This window comes from Macrotis lagotis, chromosome 3 (assembly GCF_037893015.1).
Source record: "Macrotis lagotis isolate mMagLag1 chromosome 3, bilby.v1.9.chrom.fasta, whole genome shotgun sequence".
Taxonomy (NCBI): domain Eukaryota; kingdom Metazoa; phylum Chordata; class Mammalia; order Peramelemorphia; family Peramelidae; genus Macrotis; species Macrotis lagotis.
In genome coordinates this window covers 68,538,150-68,557,680 of record NC_133660.1, presented here as the reverse complement: position 1 = coordinate 68,557,680, position 19,531 = coordinate 68,538,150, and the positions used below count along the sequence as shown (strand labels likewise).

At 37.1% G+C, this 19,531-nt stretch overlaps 1 protein-coding gene and 1 long non-coding RNA gene across 37 annotated transcripts in view; one reads left to right on the top strand and one right to left on the bottom strand.

The window, feature by feature from the left end:
* SORBS2 (sorbin and SH3 domain containing 2) overlaps window positions 1-7,351 on the bottom strand; it is a 303,227-nt gene extending 295,876 nt beyond the window's left edge. For 19 of the 21 annotated variants that reach the window (XM_074228829.1, XM_074228812.1, XM_074228814.1 and 16 more), the window contains exon 1: window positions 7,175-7,265. The gene's annotated coding sequence lies outside the window, so the exon portion shown is untranslated. Of the gene's footprint in view, window positions 1-7,174 lie in introns of all 21 variants that reach the window. The other 2 variants (XM_074228821.1, XM_074228823.1) reach the window with 1 other exon arrangement.
* The window catches only part of LOC141517619 (uncharacterized), a 170,338-nt gene continuing 157,755 nt past the window's right edge, over window positions 6,949-19,531 (top strand). For 7 of the 16 annotated variants that reach the window (XR_012476920.1, XR_012476926.1, XR_012476924.1 and 4 more), the window contains exons 1-2: window positions 6,949-7,262; window positions 8,311-8,541. This is a non-coding gene — a long non-coding RNA (uncharacterized LOC141517619). The remainder of the gene's footprint in view (window positions 7,263-8,310; window positions 8,542-19,531) is intronic. The other 9 variants (XR_012476921.1, XR_012476915.1, XR_012476913.1 and 6 more) reach the window with 4 other exon arrangements.

Below are 19,531 nucleotides of genomic sequence, written 5' to 3'. Positions count from 1 at the left end.
ACAATATCACCTTCCTGGTCCTGGATATTATGGCTCCTAAATGTGGCCCAAAATTCTTTAGTTCATTTGGCAACCAGATCACACTGGTGACTTGGATTATGTTTACAGTCTACTAAAAGCTCCCAGTTTTTTTTCAGACAAACAGTTATACAACATATTTTGTTCTTATGAGGTTGATTATTTGAACACAAGCCTAAGACTTTACAAAATAAAATAATCCTTGCCTTTAGCCCACAACTCTAGGAATTTTTAAAATTCCTCATTCTAACTTGCTAGTAATTCTTCCTAGTGTTTTGTAATCTGTCTTTATCCAAGTCATTAATTAAAAAATCCTGGGTCACAGGTGGATTTCTGGGGCATATCCTAGGACACCTTCAAAGCTAACATGGGGAAGCAAAGACTACTGAGCTATGAGTGGGGTCATTCAAACAATGTTAAACAACTTAAGTGCTGGCTGGGTCACACCTCTCCATCTTTTCTTCAACAAAAACTGTGAGTCTTTATAAATTGTTTTTGTTTTTAATTCAAACAGTACCAAATCAGCATTCTGTCCTCAATTTGAAATTCAATTCTGACACTTAGGCAAGAGTCAATGAGCATATCACAGCTTCCTACCTAGGAAAGCAGTTTTCTCATCTACAAAATAAAGATAATATTTTTACTATTTGCCTAATAGAGTCTTGTGAAGAAAGGCATAAATAATATGCCAAATTATTAGAAGTATTTTCATTCAAAATAAGACTACTTTTATTCTGAACTTACACTAACACTCTCTTCCACAAATTAAAAAAAGAAAAACACTACAAATCTTTTAATCAAACAAAACAAACTTCTAAAAACATAGCTAACATTTATATAGCATGTTAAAGTTTCCAAATCACCATATAAAGTATCTCCTTTGATGCTCGTTACAACCCTGTAAAGTGTTAATATTATCATTTTACAGAAAAATAAACTGAGGCAACAGAGATTAAGTGATTTTCTCAAGGTTAGTTAACTGTATGAAGGTAGGATTCAATCTCAGAACTTCCTGATCCTAAATCTAATCCATTTAGCCACCTGGCTTTATGTCTCATTCTGCATATCAAATCTCATCTCATCAGAGAGTACATTGTGTCTTCCATCATTGGTCAATATTGCTATTTACCCACTTTCAACACAATTTCTACATAATCCTAAAATTTCTAAAGGATGAGTAATTCATGATAGCATATTTTTGATTAATGCAAAGACTTTAATGTTATTTTAAATCTAGTCCTTTGGGTGTCAGGTACAAAATAATATTTAACTCATTGATAAAATTTTCTACTTCTATCTTGATGACAAAATGATAAATTACATCTCAGTGAATTGCTGATACCTTTTTTCCTTTGGAGATGTTTTATCTTAATACTTTCAAAGGTCTGTGTGAATACTCCCTTGACTGACACATTACATTTACCCCTTGCCCTAATAATAGCTAATAATCATAACAGCTATCATTTACGTAGGACTTCAAGATTTTCAACAATTTTATAAATATCATGTCTCTTCATTATCATAAGAATCATAACATTCACCATGACCTCATGTTTTGTATTTTCTTAGCAAAGATACTGGAGTGGTTTGTCATTTATTTACACTAGATCAAAGAAGATTATCTTCTTTGTTGTTTTTGTTCAGTCTTTTGAATCCTGTCCAATTCTTTACCCTAGTCAAGGTTTTCTTGGTAGAGATACTGCAGTGGTTTGCCATTTTCTTTTCTAGCTTATTTTACAGATGAGGAGTTGAAGCAAACCAAGTTAAGTAACTTGTCCAGGGTCACACACTTAGTAAGTGTGCAAGTGAGGCCAGATATGAACTCAGGAAGAGAAATCTTCCTAATTCCAAGCCCAGTGATCTATCTCCAAATCACCATTTTATTTATGAAGAAAATGAAGCAGGAAGAGATCAAATTACTTGCCCATGATCACATAACTAATTAAGTCACAGAGGTAACATCTGAATTCAGGTCTAACTCCAGGTCCATTAATTCCTTTTTAAGCATGATTTCATGAACAGATGTGGCCATAAAAATATCATCCAGTGGAAAATCTTTTAGTGATAAATATCACTCTATCTAGGCTGGTTCTCAAAGAACAAACAAAACAGCTTTTGCTTAATCTATACTAGAAACCTCTGGAGCTTTATTTGGTCCTGCCAATTATTGTATTTTTCTGGCAACGACATCAAAAAATGAGGGGGGGAGGGAAAGAAGAGGAGAGGAAGAGTAGGGCCACTTGCTCATTAAATTGTTGAAAGTGTAGCCTAGGGGCAGCTAGGTGGCAGAGTGGACAGAGCGCTGGCCCTGCAGTCAAGAGAACCTGACATCAAATCTGGTCTCTTGATAATTACCTAGTTGCAGGACCTTGTCCATTGCTTTGCAAAAAGCCAAGATATATATATTATATATCTTAATGGTTAGAGTACAATGAAAGACAAAAAATGAAGAAAAGGACATTTTTAATATTAGTTCTCAGCTTGATAATTATGTTGTCTAAATGTGGAAAAAAAGCAGGCAATAAAATCCCTATAATCCCATAAATTTTAGGCACATTAGTTTTAACAAAGTAAACCTCTCTCTAAAAGATATATTATTAAAACGTATAGAAATCCTTCAATTCAATTAAGTAAGTATGTACTATGTGAGAAGCCCAGAAATAAGCCGTGGGCAAATAAGGGTGAAAAATTGCCCCATAAGAATCCCCCATTCTAAGAAACAAATATCCAGATAAGGTAGAATTTGAAAGATACAACATATTGTAGAAACATTTTAGGAGGGAAGGGGAAACAAAACACCTTTTAGTTGAGTAATTTAAAGGCAGCTTCATGAAGGACATAACATTTAGGCTGAACCTTGTGGGAAGGCAAGGATTTTGACAAGCAAGAAGAGAGCTGGCATCTTGGAGGCTGACTCATGCTAATGAACAGAGGTGGGATAATGCCTGTATCAGTGAACTGCATTTTGGTTGCAATGTGAAATAAGGTTAGAAAGTTAGAATGGATTAGGATCCTTATCAAAGTTGTGCTCTCTTTCTTGTATGACTAGACCAAAGATGAGATCCAGGAAATCTAGGCCTATTCCTGCTATCTGCTATTTCCCTAAGCAGGTGGGAATGGAGGAAATGATCAGGGACTAAGTTAAAAAAAAAACCTACCAAGAAGGTCAGAGAAATAGGACCCTTGGTCCCTAGTGGCATAATTTTAATGTCTTCACACTATGTTGGTTTTTTCTAATTCATTCAGCGTAGAACTGGTTTGTCTTGTAGTTATTAGCATTTTTGTCTTCCCCAAAAGACTGAGCTCCTGACAGGTACAAATGTCTATCACCTATTTTGGGGGAATATTCCCATAGCTAAGCATAGTAACAGACACATAAAAGGTGCTTAATTAATATTTATTGATTGACTGAGAATGAAGGTCAATCACCTGAGGCATAAAAACTATAAGAAATTATGAGAAACTAAAGTTCAAGAAAATAATTTTTGATGGTTAGTACTGTGCTCTCATTCTAGCCAGTTAGGATAGGAAAAGAAAAAAAAGTATTGGAGTATAGTCCAATAGCCCCAAAAACATTTTCTTTGAGAGATTATGGGACTATGTAGCTGGCTAAAATTATGGTCCATATGTCATATTTTTCTTTTAAAGAAATGAAAGGCTTCTTTGGTTTTTGTTCTATAAAAATAAAGTTTTATTGATGCCTTTTGTTTTTCCCATGCCGTCATTCCCAGATATACTCAAGTCTGACTCTATCCATTCCACCCCCATTCCAACAAGCTTCCCTGGTAACAAGAAAAATCAACCATAACATTTGCCATGTCTGAAAGTGTATGCAACATTCTACACCCACAATTATCCAGTTTTTCAAGAAAAGGAGGAAATTGCATTTTTCCTTCTCCTTAGAACTAAAACAAATCATTTTTTTGTCAAAACAGCAACAATAAGCATTTATGCAATACGTTAAGATTTGTAATGTACTTTACAAATGTAAACCCATTTGATTTGTTTTCTTTTTTCACTGAAGAGCCAAGAAGTTTTCAAATGAATGGCACTGGATGAGATCAAGCATTGGGATGACTATTATAAGTTTGAGTCACATATGTATTTATAGTAGTAACTAGGTACTAGTTTAAAGAGTTTAACTGAGTTTCAAACTGACCAACTACATCAATTATTGATGAGAAAACTAATGAGGTGAAGAGTTTTGCTTTCTCATTTTTTTTTTTTGAAGATTGATCAATGGAAACCTGAAACTATTTTTAAGCTCCTTGAATGAAATATATTTCTTTCCAGTGATTTAATATTCAATATATATATATATATATATACACACTTAATTATTGAGTACTTAACTGTAAGGTAGTACCTATCTTCACAGAGCTTCCAGTCTAGGAGATGGTGATAAATCATGCAATACCCATTGGAAAGTTGCTACTAATAGGAAGGAATCAGTAAAAAAGTCCTAAAAAGGAGGTTTGAATTGGGCTTCAAGGATGATCTGGGGCTCAGCAGGAGAAGCAAGTAAGAGAAAGCACTATTTAGTTTATGTGTGTGTGTGTGTGTGTGTGTGTGTGTGTGTGTGTATGTGTGTGTGTGTGTGTTAAGAATTGAGGAGCAGTCCAATTTGACTGGAGAGTAACATGAGATAAAACTGGAAAGGTAAAGTGGCACCAGATGGGAGGCAGTATAAGGTTGTGGAATGCATACAGAATTAATTCTGATAGGATATTGATCAAGTCATCACTTCTTTAGGACTCTTTTCTCCAATTTTAAATGTTCCCACTTCACCATTCTCAGCCCCTGGGAGTATGAATTCCATTCACAAAATGAAGAGATTGAATTGAGAAAATCTTCAAGGTCTCTCTCAATGCTAACATTCATGAAGCTAGGAAACTAAAATATCCACCATTCCAAACCTCAGTTCCACTCCCCCCCCCCCCCCAAAGTGCTCAGCCTCATATCTTATATGTACCAAGAGCTTATAACACTTGTAAATGACTAAAGCCCTTTGGGTAGACCACTTTCAAGAGTTGAATTCATTGTTCATTCTTTACCTAAATGAGTTGCAACAATTAAAAAAAAAAGAAAAAGATTGCAAAAAACCCAACTAAACAATTTTTCATTACCTAATGGGATGAGGGTCCTGTGCCTATGGTCAACAATCTTACAAAGATCCCAATTTAATAAACGCCCCATTTAAGATAACCTGTCTTTATCCAAATCCTATTCCTTTGTGTCATCTAAAAGGAAACAAAGTAAAAACATTTCATTCCTGGAAGACTTTTTTGTTTAATTCTAGGGATCTCTCTTCTGATAAAGTACACAAGAGGAGAACCAAAATTGACAATAAGTTCCTCAATTTTCTCATTCATGCACATAGAGAAATGTTGTTACACTAGAGTTTTTATTTGAATCATTTAATTTAAGTAATCAATCTTCCTCCTTAGATTTCCTTTGAAAATTCTGGGCCTTTAAATGAGAAAGTCAGCTCCCCAAGAGTTCCCCTGAACCCCTTTCATTATTTTTCTAATGGACACATTGTGATGATTTGACATTCAATAAAATTGTGTGCATACTTGTCTATGGGTTGAAATCTCTGGAGCTTCTTTCAGGAAAATTAGTGCCATTGAGGACAAGTAGCTCCTACCAATCAAATTCTCTTGTCCTTGGACAGGGGATCGTAATTCTTTCTTTTTTGAGGAATATGAATAGACACTGATTTACTTGTAAAATAAGTGACTTTAGCTCCTAGTTCTCAGAAATACTAGGTGGGGTATTCATCTTAAGTAAATTATTTTACTTCAATGAATGCAATTTACTTATCTTAAAATAAACTGAGTCAAGAAATTTTTTTCTATTCATATTCCTTATTAGCTTATTAACAGTGCTTCCAGATATTCCTGGCTAATGGGCTGTCATTTTGAGTACCAAGATAATAAATATTATTCATTTCAGGTTTTAAAGAAGGCACCAGAGATTTCTAATAGGCTAATCAGAGAATGGATTTAGTAAAGCTTAAATGGAATTGTGAAAACATGATTTAAATCTTATCAGGACCTTCCCTGGGTCAGGGGTAGTGGTTTGATTGACCTAGTTCATAATAATAGCTTTACCCCACAAAGACAATAAATCTAATAACGACTCATTAAGGGTTGAGGCTCTGTGTGTGTGTGTGTGTTTCGGGGGGGGGGGGGGTCGGGAGCTGTGAGCAGGGAGCAGCGCCCGGGAAACATCCGCCTTGGATGTCCGTAGGTGTTTGTTTTGGGTGCACTTTTGTCGTGGCTTTCACTATCTCTGAAACCTCACCGGCAGGAAGATTGTGAAATGCTAAAGCAGTCAGTAACTGCCACATCCCATGGCTGTGCCGACCTGCAGGCATGTGGAGGACTGGCTTGCTTGCTTTCTTTCCGGGGCTCCAGTGGGAGCTATACAATGGGTGTGTTGTCCTGTGGGCTACCACGGTATGCGCGCTAACTGGGAAAGGAAGGAGGTGTAACCGCTCCCGATACCTATAGTCTCCCCAGGGCAAGTGCCTCCCTTCCCCAGCCCAATTCACTCAGTCCAAGGATGACAAAAACAGCTGGGGGGAAATTCGGTTTGCTCTTATGACCTACATAGAGAGCTGCGGCGGTTGGACAGCTTCAGCTCAACCAAATGTTAGAGGCATATGCTACAATGCAAGTGGCTGGATTTAGAAAGCTTCTAGAATAAAACATCCCACAGCTTCTAATGTTTATATATACCAACACGCATAAATACACATATTTCTTGTAGTTCCTGTCACAGGAAGACATAAAAGAACCTATTGTATAGAACCCCCCCCCTCCCCCCGCCCCGTTTTAGGGGAAGTAGACGATCCAGAAATACACGTCAACACAATTCATTAAAACAGCAAATATTTGCTCTCTGTCCTGAGACCCAGAACTGCCAGTTCATTTCATCATACAATTTATGTAACAAAAACTTAATGAAACCACTCTTTGTACCTGACTCCATATTATGGGGCGAGGGAGAATGAAAAGGTTTTCCTCTGCCTTCGCAATTGCTAAGTTACAATACGGCGCTCCAGCTGGGTTTAGCTAAAGGCGGCTGTCTTTTAAAAGCCCCAGTATTTTGGCTTGGTTTGGTTTTTGTTTAAAGATACGTCTTTACATACCTCGGGCAAACAAGTGCTGGTGTCCAGGAGCAGTCCCGCTGAAGGAAGAGCCCCAGTCCCCCCCACCTGCGATCCTTCCAGAGCCCTGGTAAGAATCTGTTAGGAGGGAGCGAGGGAGGCTGAGAGCCGCAGCCTTCTGAAGCACCAATACATGCACCTGCTTCTTCAGAGAGCCCAGCAGAGGACCTTAGCAGAAGAGGGTGCCACCCTCCTCTTTTGGGTCACCGGCTTTCAGGACGAGCAGCTAGTGAGCTGTGCAGATAACATTGCAGAGAAACCTAGCCCGTCAGGAGACAAAAACCTTCCCCACTGGCTGATAGCAGAGAGGCAGTCCAAGCACTATCACACTGCATTCCACCCCCTCAGATCGGCTCCTGGGGAAAGCTAAGCAGCAGCCTCTTCCAATGGAAGTTGCAAGGAATTTCCTAGATGCAGTGATTATCCTTCAGGATGCCCATCGCTCCCGTGCTTTCCAAATAGTTTCTTTCCTTGCTTTTGTCTCCTTAAAAGAAAAAAAAAATGTTATCCTTCCAGGATAAAGCTCAGCATAATGTCACGCTGTTTTCCATAAGTAAAATGGCTGGTCCTGCAGACTGCTCATTGGGTTCCACTGGCTTTTCGTAACCATAGCAACACCCAACAGACAGCCTTCTCCAGCAAGCATGGCTGATCATGTGCAACTCAGCAACACAGCATGCTAATTTCTTTTCTTATAAAACTACTCATCCCCCCCCCATCCCCGTCTTTGTGCGGCTTCTTTTGTCTTTCTCACTATCTCACTAGAGAGTACAAGTCCTCTGTGATTTTCCGGCTTTTAGGAATAACTTCCCCCCCAAACTTCAAATCATGAGCATATGCTAAATGTGAAAACAGAGGCGGTGAAACCCTACTCTAGGCTATCCAGGTTAATAGTATGCAAACCACTGTAGAAAACCTAATTGGAAACACATTGTCAAAAAACAGGTTCTCTAGTTGCTTTGCAGATTACATGTAAAAAAGGACTCGGCAAATGTAGCCAGTTATGCTTGTTTAATTGTGGTGCTCTGGTAGCTACTTAATTGAAAGTTGTTTATATCTCTAATAATAACAATGCAATATCGGAGGACATTTTGTAACCAAGTACTTGCTTGTTTTAGAATTCTAGGACCCCTGACTGAAAAACTGATGGAATTGTGTCAGCCAGTATCTGGAATTTTAAAGTAAAGAGATTTCCATTGGAATGGCATTTGTTGAAGTAGAAATAAAACCTGTATCATGTTTTTCTGAATGTATATATGCAATCTTGCTTACAATACCCTAAATTAGAGGATGGACAAATTTAAATCTGCATGGAAACCCTAGAGGCCAAATGAATTTGGGACCTAGAGGTAAGAAACACAAATAGAAAAACAGTAGATTTAAGGATTTGAATTCAGGTGTCTGACCTCAATTTCAGTTATTTATTATATTAAGGGAGGGTGCATTCCTCCTCCTCCTGCCCCTACCTAAGCTGATGCATTCTTAGGATAAAATCACAGGTAGATGAATTTAAAAAAAGACTTATTAAGCATTATTAGGTACAAAGCATCGTGTTAATTTCTGTAGAAATATAATAAATAGAAAAGCAAAACAGTCCTCGATTAGAGGAGTTCACATTCTATGGGGAAAAAATATGTAAAGGTTTCAAATAACTGTTAATGTATCAGCAAATTGTTAACATGGAGTGGTCCTTTATGAAGTGCGAACACCTTTCTCTTATGAATTGAAAGGGATTCTAGTTGACGTCCACTGAGAAAGAAGGGATACTGAGGCTCTGCAGTATTGGAGGTATGAGTTGCTTTCCCTGTGGTAAATACCTTGTTATCATGAGTCTTGAAGTCTATGTACATTCTTTGAATGAATACTGAATGTGTTTGTGGAAAGGTGCATCTCGGGTTTATGGAAGGAGAGTTTGGCACCCACTGTTTTTACTATGCCATCTTATTAAGTGCATTTCTTACAAGCCAATTGTATCTAACTGGCTTAATAAGACCCATTCTGGTGAGGGCTGGTGCAATATAATAGTAATATTTGATTCACAACTAACTCCTAGTAGTAGGTACCTTCTGGAAATTCAACTTGTGAATGTTCATGGGCATTGGGGGTAAGTAGCCCAGAGTGGGTGCTGCAGATGTGATAAATTCTTTGCAGACAGGAACTATGTCTAAATGAATAAATGGAGCATGGCCTGACTTATAATTCAATGTGTTAGCATTCCATTTACTGTTGGTTAGTTCCATGACAGCTTTAGGAGTTGAATGATTTAGACCAGATTTATTACTTCAAAATATTCTTGTAATCCCATTTCTGAATCAGTCCTCAATTTGGAAACAAGGTGATGGGTAGTTATTTTCTCAAGAGAGGCAGTATGGTATATTAGAAATAGGGTCAGTCTTTGATTAAAAGGACCTGATTCAAGAATTATCTCTGACAGGTAAGGAGAGGCTCAAGCTTTCAATGCCCCAGGCAACTCTGTAAAAAGAATACTGGTAGAGGGAGTGTCCATATGAAGAGTTTCCGACACTCATTAAATGACAGATCTGGCCCCACCCAAATTCTCAAAATACCCACATTCTTCTATTGAATATATCTAGAAGAAATTTGATTTGTAGGGGAAGGCTAAAGAGACATTTGATCACAATGAGTTAGGTTTACTCTTCACACATTCATTTTGACAGAATATAACACCAACATATAATTCTGATTAAAGTCCTTATGTGTCTTTATTAAAATATCAATTTTTAGTCACGAGGCTATTTTTTGTTCACTAAATGCTTGTTTTCTAAATGCATAATTGTGTTTAATCTACTTCAAATTTTTGTTCAAGAGATTTGAGATCAGATGGATTTTTTATGCAAGGAAAATGAATTATCAAAGTTCTGAGCACAGAGCAATAATGCACCAATCAAGATAAAAATGAACTGCAATTAAAAAGCAAATCCTATAGAACACTGAGAAAAATGTCAAAATTGCTTTTCGGCAGTTTAGTTCAAGAACATAGAAAAAAGTAGAAAGAATGTAGTAAAGGTAAAATTAATGTTTTAAATGTGCATCAAGGACTGACAAATTAATATTTATGAATGTTCTAAAAGTGACATTATTCTCAGATCTCTCTCTCTCTCTCTCTCTCTCTCTCTCTCTCTCTCTCTCCCTCTCCTCCCTCCCTCCCTCCCTCCCTCCTCTGTTCAAGAAGAACCAACTATGCTAGGGGAAATGAGCCACAAATATTTTAACATTTTCACTATACTGAAACTCCAAGACATACACACAGACACGGACTCACACATTTACACACAAACACACAAAACTTCCCCATGTCTCAGGTGTTCTTTGGAGAGATGAATAAAGCACCTGACAGAGCTAGTTTTATGGAATACCAAAAAGCAACAAGTAAAATTTCATAGCATGCATTTGTCATCTTGCCCGACAATAATCACATATTGAACATATGCAGACAGATGAACAACCTCATGGATAATGAAGAAAACAGAAGTTCCATGAACACTTTCAAAAGATTCACCAGTTAAAGTTGCAACTTATTTTGGTACTTGGTAATCCTAATGCAAAAGTAGGCATAATAGGGCAGGCAAAAATAACTGTTGAAAAATACAGTTCTGAATCATAGATTTATGACTGAAAGGGACTTCAGACAGTCATCCAAACCAATCTCATCATTTTACATATTTAATTTTACAAGAATGTATTAAGTGTCTACTGGGAGCCAGGGGGAGAGCGAGATAATTTGTCCAAGGATAAGTCAAAACAAAATAAATTCAATACCTTTACTGAGAGTGGTGTGGGAGGGGGAAAGAGATAACTGGAGAAATCTAGAAGGTGATCACCTTGAAGAAGGTGATCCTTTGGGAGGGAGCCAGGGGCTCTAGTGAAGGGGAACTAAGACAGGAGATGGGATGTTCTGTATCAGGAACAGAAATTAGGTCAATTTGGCTAAAATGTAGTTTGTGAGGAGAAATAATATGAGATAAATCTAGAAAGGCAAGAGTCAAATCCAGAACTGGGATTTTTTGTATTTTATCACTGACTTCTTGAAAAAAGAGAATGGGGGAAAAAATGACATTTATAAACCGGGCATAGTGCTAGTTAGTCCCTGTATGGTGCTTTAAGGTTTACAAAAACCTTTACATTTATTATGCCATTCTGTCCTACTCTGTGAGGTAGGGTAATAACTGAGAAGAAAAATAAGTTTCCCTGAGGTCAGGGTCTCATAGCTATTAAGGATCTGAAGAAGAATTAGAATTCTAGTATTCCAGACTCCCAAGTCCTGTTCTATTGCCTCAGAACTGAAAATAATGTAGCTAGTCCATGCCCTCAAGGATTTGACATTCTAAAGGGGAACACTTGGCTTGCAGTGGGTAACATAGTTTTGAAATACCTGGGAAAATAGTATGATGATGAGATTCTGGTTCAGGAAAGGTAAGAACAAAAGCTCATATTTCCAGACTTTGGGTGTCAGGGATAAAGGCTTCAGTCTTTATCTTTTGGGAGTGAGATAGAGAGGATGACTGAAGTACAAGTTGTCACTTGTGGTTAGGAAATGGCCAGGAAGTAGACCGAGGAGTGACATGGATAGACTGATTCTTTGCAATTTACCAGTTTGGTAGCTATGCAGATGATATATAGGAAAAGCTGACATTAAGGAGATCAATTATGAGTCTAATGCAATGGTGTAGGTGAGAGGAACTGGATTTTTGAATTAGAGTGTTAGGTACCCTGTAAGTGGAGAGAAGAGTGCAGAGACCAAAGATGTAACAACTGGTTTGATAGGCGACTAAAAGAAAGTCAAGGGTAGAGGTTGCAAACTTGGATGACTTGAAGGATAAGTAGTTTCCTTTACAGAAATAGAAAGTTAGGAAGGGTGTGGATAGGGAAAATATGATGAATTCTCATTTAGAAAGGACTTTGCTTAGAGAAAAGTCTATTTGGTTCTTTAAGATAACTGAATTTAACAGTCATTAAGGATTGAAAATTTGTGTGAACTGTGTAGCAAAATAGACTCATTTTAATTATTTCAAATCTGATAAGTTCCAAGACAACCTTAGCCTCTTTCAAATAAATTTGAATACTTTGATTGCTAATGCCAAATGAGGATTAATGTGTTTACCACAACTATTGTATTTATTATTTTATATGTACATGAACATATTTATAGTTCATTAAAATTTAATAATAATATAAATAAAATATTCTTTAGTCTATATGTCTTTTTTAGTTTTTTTTTGCAAGGCAATGGGGTTAAATGACTTGCCCAAGGTCACAAAGCTAGGTAATTATTAAGTGTCTGAGACTGTATTAGAACTCAGGTCCTCTTGACTCCAAGGCCAGCTGCCCTTAGTTTATATGTCTACATTTTTTTATGTGTGTGTGTATGTGGGGAGGGGGTGCATTACTGCCCTTACCTCCTTTCATATCTTGATAAATGGAGAATTCTGTGCTTTATTGCCAGTTCTAATTAGATAGAAAGTCTTTGCATTCATTTATCAGAATGATCCTTTAGATATAGTTCTTGCTTTGTTAAAAACTTTCTATTAACAATAAAGGAAAATGAATAAAATTATAGATTTACATGTTAGGTAAGGGCCAATGTTGGGAGAAAGGTGGAGATTTTAGGAGAGGAATTTGAGAGATAAGAAAAAGCCCAGAGGTTCAGTGACTCACTCTAGGTCTACTAACTCAAAAAGCTACTATGTTTTCTCTCAGGAGCTCTTAATCTTTGTGTGTGTGTGTGTGTGTGTGTGTGTGTGTGTGTGTGTGTGTGTGTGTGTGTGTCCTATGTCTTGGACCCTTTTGGCACTCTGTTGAAACCTATATGGACTTTTCTTCAGAATAATATTTAATAATTCATAATTAAAGGAAATATTACAATTCCTTTACAAGTTAGTGAAATATAAATTTTTCCCATCCAAATTCTCAAATTTCCCTTCTGTGGACTCCCAGGTTAAGATCTAGTTCTAAGAAACCTAGCTCTGTATGTCACGAATATTTCAGAACATGAGGTAGAAGTTACTGAGGAGGCAAAGACTGTTTGTCATTACAAAAACAAAGTGAAATGGACTGTCTTATTGGATAAATCCAGGGCAGAGAAAGAGCAGGTCCTTTAGAATTAGCCTTCTATTTGCAGTCAAGACAAAACCTGTAGCAAAAGCCAAAGTAAATAGCAAATTAAAAAAAAAAATAAAGCTTAAAAGACTCTGTGATTTTGGCAGCTCTTATACGATCTATAGAAATAAACTGTAAGCCTAAAAAGGAAAAAGAAATGGATAAATATAATAATTTGCTTCTAGTTTCCTAGAGAAATTTGACCAGTTTAAAAGTTAGCTGGGCAGCATGATGGCTTAGTGGATACAGTGCCCGGCCTGGAGTCAGAAATACTCATCTCCCTGAAAGCAAATCTGACCTTTGACATTTATTAGCTATGTGACCCTGTGCAAGTCACTTAACTCTGTTTGCCTCAGTTCCTCATCTGTAAAATGCACTAGAGAAGAAAATGACAAACTATCAAGAAAACTTCAAATGAGGTCACAAAGAGTTGGACAGAAAGGAAAAAAAAACCAACTGAACAAGAAGTTAGCTGCAATGTCAAAGCTAAACACAATCAGTTTGACCTATCCTAAAATGCACAAGATAGTTGTGAAAAAGAATTATAAAATGTAGAAGTATCATTTCATTGAGCATTTGAAGAGAAAATAAAGCAAGGAAGCTTGGCTTCTTATCTCATCTAAATACCCTGAAAGCATTTGTAGATGAAACCAGGAAGATGAAAAATGAGAAATATTGTAAGATCTTCCAGTGTTCTTTGTTTTTTTTTTGTTTTGTTTTGTTTTGGTTTTTTGGGGGTTTTTTTAGGTTTTTGCAAGGCTAATGGGGTTAAGTGACTTGCCCAAGGCCTCACAGCTAGATAATTATTAAGTGTCTGAGGTTGGATTTGAACTCAGGTACCCTTGACTCCAGGGCTGGTTTGTTTTATAACAATCTATTCTTTTTTCTTTTTTTAAATCCATATGCACATGTATATTTTTGAGTTACAAAATTTCCTTCCACCCTCCCTTCCTACCCCCCTCCCCTCAATGGCAAGCAATCAGATTAGCATTGTACAGTCAAGTTTGAAAGTTTATAGAGGAAATTTATACTGAAGGTGACATGATTTGTAAAGCTGATCATAAAGGAATTCTCAGGCTGCCTTAAAGAGAGGAAGATTCCAAAAATGGAATAATTTAGACGCTATTTTTGTTTTTAAATATATAGGTGACTAAAATTAGAACCAATGAACTTACTGATTGCTTTATTAATATAAGAAAGTTTTTTTTTTATAAGAATGGTCTATGCACTCATCAAAGTTCCCCTTGAAAAGTGAAGGGAATTGGCATCTTATCACATTTATATAGAATCGCATTTTACAAAGACATTTTTGTGGTGGACAGTACAAATTGTTCTCAGGCTCCCTGAATTGCTGCAGTGAGGATTCATCAAAACTAGCCCTGCACAGAACCACCAAAATGCTGCTTTGTACCCATCTACATACATACTATATGCTCTTTTCTTTGCTCTTTTCCCTGCTTGATCTTTGATCCAGTATTTTGTTCTGATTTGGAATTCTAAATGGCAATTCCCCAAACCTAGCTCTGTTCTCCCTTTAAACATGTTTGCTTTCTACCTCTAGCTCTGGGAACAGCAATCAAATCAGTATTATTATTCTTGGAAAAAAACATATCAATCCAATGCCCTGTTTCTAATCTTCATGTCTATGCCATCCCTGACCAAACACTTCTTGTCTTCTTCCTTCAGGTGCCTTCAGGGCAAGTACCATATTGATTTTGTTCTTTTTGTGCTTGCTTTTGTATATAGCACAGTGCTATATATTCTTAATGATATCAAATGTCCTAATTCATACTTGAGCAATAAATTTTACCTTGAAGAGGCAGCAGATGGCTGCCTTGTTATTTTTAAGCTGAAGAGAAAATTTTATCTGTTTGTTATCCATATTTTTTCTCACTATTTGAACAGACCACCTTTGGTTTAATGTTTATTTTTAACTGTCATTCATATCTTTGATGGATTCAGGTCAACAAATTATCTTTCTTAAAATGCTCTGTCTGAGGGGTGGCTATATGGTGCAATGGATAAAGCATCGCTCCTGGAGTCAGGAGTACCTGGGTTCAAACCTGGTCTCAAACATTTAATAATTACCTAGTTGTGTGGCCTTGGGCAAGCCACTTAACCCCATTTGCCTTGCAAAAGCCTAAAAAAAATGCTCTGTCTGCTTACATCTAAAATGCATTATTTCCTCTTTTAGCACCCTATGAATACTGCTCAACTCACAACACTATGACCATAACCATCAAACAAACCAGAGGGGAAAATATCAGAAGTCAAAAGATGGCTGCTGCAGTGTGTTTATAGTTTCAGTCCCATCTCCATTCACTTGCATATAATGGACAGGGACTTGCATAATCATCTGGTCTGATTAATCTGACTTTAACTAAAAAAAGACTCCCATCTTCAATAAGCCTGACAAGTGATTTTCCAGTCTTTGCTAGAAGACTTCCATAAAGAGGTATCCCATTGCTTTCTAAGGCAGTCCATTACTAAGGAAGAGTTATATCTTTACCTTGAAAATTTTAAAATATTAGTGAAAAGAACTATTTAGGATAGTGTTATTATGTACATATACAAATATATTTTATATGTTATAATATTATAAAGGTGGCTAAGTGGTGAAGTAGATAAAGCATTGACTCTTAGTCAGGAATGCTGCAAGTTTAGATCAGATCTCAGATACTAACCTTGTGACCTGGACAAATTATTTCACCTTCTTTTTGTGAAAAGTGAATTTAACTCTTTCATATATATTATATATATAAATATGTAGGTTTGCATACATATATATGTATATGACAATATTTCTGGGTCTCTAAGAACAGAGTTTTGGTGGTTGTGGTCCAGTTTTCACTTAAATACCAAAGCAGACACATTTATTCAAGTTAATTTAGCAATTAAAAAGCCTACATGGAGAGAACTTCAATAGAAAAAAGGCTTTCTTTATTACAATGAGCTATTGCAATGATATGGAAGGAGGGAAGACAAGGGGGAATAAAGGAATTTTTGCTCTCATCAGAGGTAACTAGGAGAGGAAACAGCATATATAATCAATGGGGCATAGACATCTGGAGTAAGAAGGGGGGGGGACAGGGAAGGGGTGGGGATGTGAGTAATGGAGGAGAGGATGGACCATGGGGGGAGAGTGGTCAGATATAACACATTTTCTTTTTTACTTCTTACAAGGGGCTGGGATTGGATGGCCTGTCTGGGACCATAGGGCCAGGTGGATGCTGGGCCTAAGGGGTGGTATGGGGGCTCAGGGCCTCTTGGCCCCAGGACCAGGGATCTGTCTGCTGTGCCACTCAGCGACCCTACAGCAGAGTCAGAGTGAAAGGAGAGAGAGAAAATATAGTACATGGTAGTGGAGAAATACGAGGAGGGAGTTGCGATCAGCAATGGCAAAGGTGGAAAAATATGGAAGTAACTTTTGTGATGGACTTATCATAAAGAATGAGATCCACCCATGACAGAGTTGTTGGTGTTGGGACAAAGACTGAAGCACATTTTCTATTATTATTATTTGGGGGGGGGTGTAGGGCAAATGGGGCTGGGTGGCCTGCCTGGGGCCACATAGCATGGTGATCCTTGGGTGTCTGAGGCCGGATTTGGACCCGGGTGCTCCTGGCTCAAGGGCCAATGCTCTGTCTGCCACCCAGCCACCCCTGCTATTATTACTATTTTATTTTATTTTGGGTATTTTTTTTCTTTTTTTGGTTTTTGCAGGGCAGTGGGGTTGGGGTGGCTTGTATGTCACACGGCTGGGTGATTGTTGGGTGTATGGGGCCGGATATGGGCTCTGGTACTCCTGGCTCCAGGGCTGGGGCTCCGTCCATTGAGCCACCTGGCCATACCTACAATTATTATTATTATTATTTTTTTAATTTTAATTTTTTCTCTCCCCTTTATTGCTCAAGCGAGTCTATATTTTGTGGGGGGAGGGTATATTCTGTTTACTCTTAAAAAAGAATATTTTATTAATGTATAAAAAACATTATTTGTACAAAAAGAATAAATAAATATTAAAAAAATAAAATAGAGAAGCAAAAAAAAAAAGAAAAAAGACTTTCCTTCTTAATCCCATCAAGAGCCCACCCAGCTATTCCCTCCCACTTTCTTGAATTCTCTTTCCCTTTTCCTTCCTTCCTTGCCCTGCCATCCCACCCCACCCCAACCCCCAAAATTCCTAAAGTGGAGGCAGGTATAACACTTCTTTGATTGTTCAAGTTGAAGGTGACATTTCAGTTCTTGCCTTCTAAAGATTAAGGTGATTAAGGTTATTTAAGCACAAGAGTAGGCTTCCATCTTCTTGGGATCTGATTCCCCCCCCCCCCCCAGGTATGCATAATTCTCAACTTAGAGAGATGATATCAATAATTGTGCTTGTTGAATCTGCTTTATTCTTTCTTAAAGCCAAAACTCTGATAACTTTTGTCCTTCATTAGGACAAACTCTAGGAAGTTTAACACATTCATTCTCACAGGCCAAAACTCAGTGAGGAACCATCTTAATTTCTGGTGATAAACTGTTTCCTCAATTATAAAATGGGGAAGATAATAATAACAGCTATCTTCCAGCATTGTTCTGAGGATGAGTTGGATAATATTTGTTAAGTCTGGATATATCTATATGTTTATATTGATTTATTTCATAAATACTTTTTCCATTTCCCCCATCCTATTTTTTCGGATAACTCTCTCCATAGAATGTAAGCTCCTTGAGTGATGGGACTGTTGTTTTTTTGTTTTTTTTTTATCCTAATTTACCCAGCTATTTCAAAGTTTTTGGTCACTTAATAAACCCATGTTGAACTGATTGGTTGGTTAATAGCTCTAGATGTTAGGATGTTCCCCCCCTCCCCCCACCCCCATCATCAATCCTGAAAATTTTCAGCTTTTACCCTCTGCTCCTGTTTTTGTTTTCTGGGACCAAATAGTAGATTATTTTCTTCTCCTTCTATTGGACTAATTTCCCATCTTCCAACACCTTATTCTCACACCTGCATATGGCTTAGTGAAAAAGCCATTATTTCTTTCTTGTTTTTTTTAGGTTTTTGCAAGGCAAATTGGGGTTAAATGGCTTGTCCAAGGTCACACAGCTAGGTAATTATTAAGTGTGTGAGACTGGATTTGAACCCAGGTACTCCTGACTCCAGTGCCAGTGCTTTATCCACTGTGCCACCTAGCCTCCCCTCAAAAGCCATTATTTCAATATCTTTTCTTCTAGAAAAAAAAATGAAGCACTGAGTAGAACTTAGCTTATAGAATATATTTTTTGGATTATGAAATTTTTGGATTTCCAGATTATAAAAGGGTTTGTACCATGAACTGATTATCAAAGAAAGTCCTGAATTCCTAACCACCTAAAATACACAAATATGTTGTATACATACACACACACACATATATACATATATACATATAATGATAATAATAATATGGATAATTAAGTAAAAAAACAATATCATTGAGCTTAGAAATGAGATGGTGAGGGGATGGACAATCTGGGCAGGCAGGATTAGAATTAGAGCTAAACTTTTAACAAAACAGAACTAACCAATTCCTGGAAAGTTAAGGCTAAATTTTACTTTTAGAGTTATCACTGCTCCCACAGTTCAAATTGATTCACAAACTAGTCAAAAAATAACTATTTGATTCTCTCAGGGATTTTAACTCCAGTTAGAATCCAAAATTACCTTGAAAAGTTGGACATGTAACCCCAAACAAGCACAAATAAATCTTCATGGTAATTCTGTTAATACAAAACAAGGGATGACTAGAAACAGACATACCTCAGAGATAATTTGGATTTGGTTCCAGACCATTTCAATAAAGAGAATATTGCAATAGTCACACAAATTTTTTGGTTTCTCAGTGCATATAAAGGTTATGTTTACACTATACTGTAGTCTTTTAAATGTGCAATAATCAAAAAAAGATGTCCATATCTTAATTTAAAACTACCTTATTGCTAAAAATGGTAACCATCACCTGAGCTTTCAGCAAGATGTAGTATTTTTGCTAGTGGAGGGTTTTGCCTCAATGTTGACGACTGCTGACTGATCTGGGAGGTTGTTACTGAAGGTTGGGGTGACTGGGGCAATTTTTTAAAGCTAGACAATAATGCAGTTTGTCACATCAATTGACTCTTCCTGTCACTTAAACACTTAAGGGCCTTTGTAGGGTTATTAATTGACCTAATTTCAATACTGTTGTGTCTCAGTGA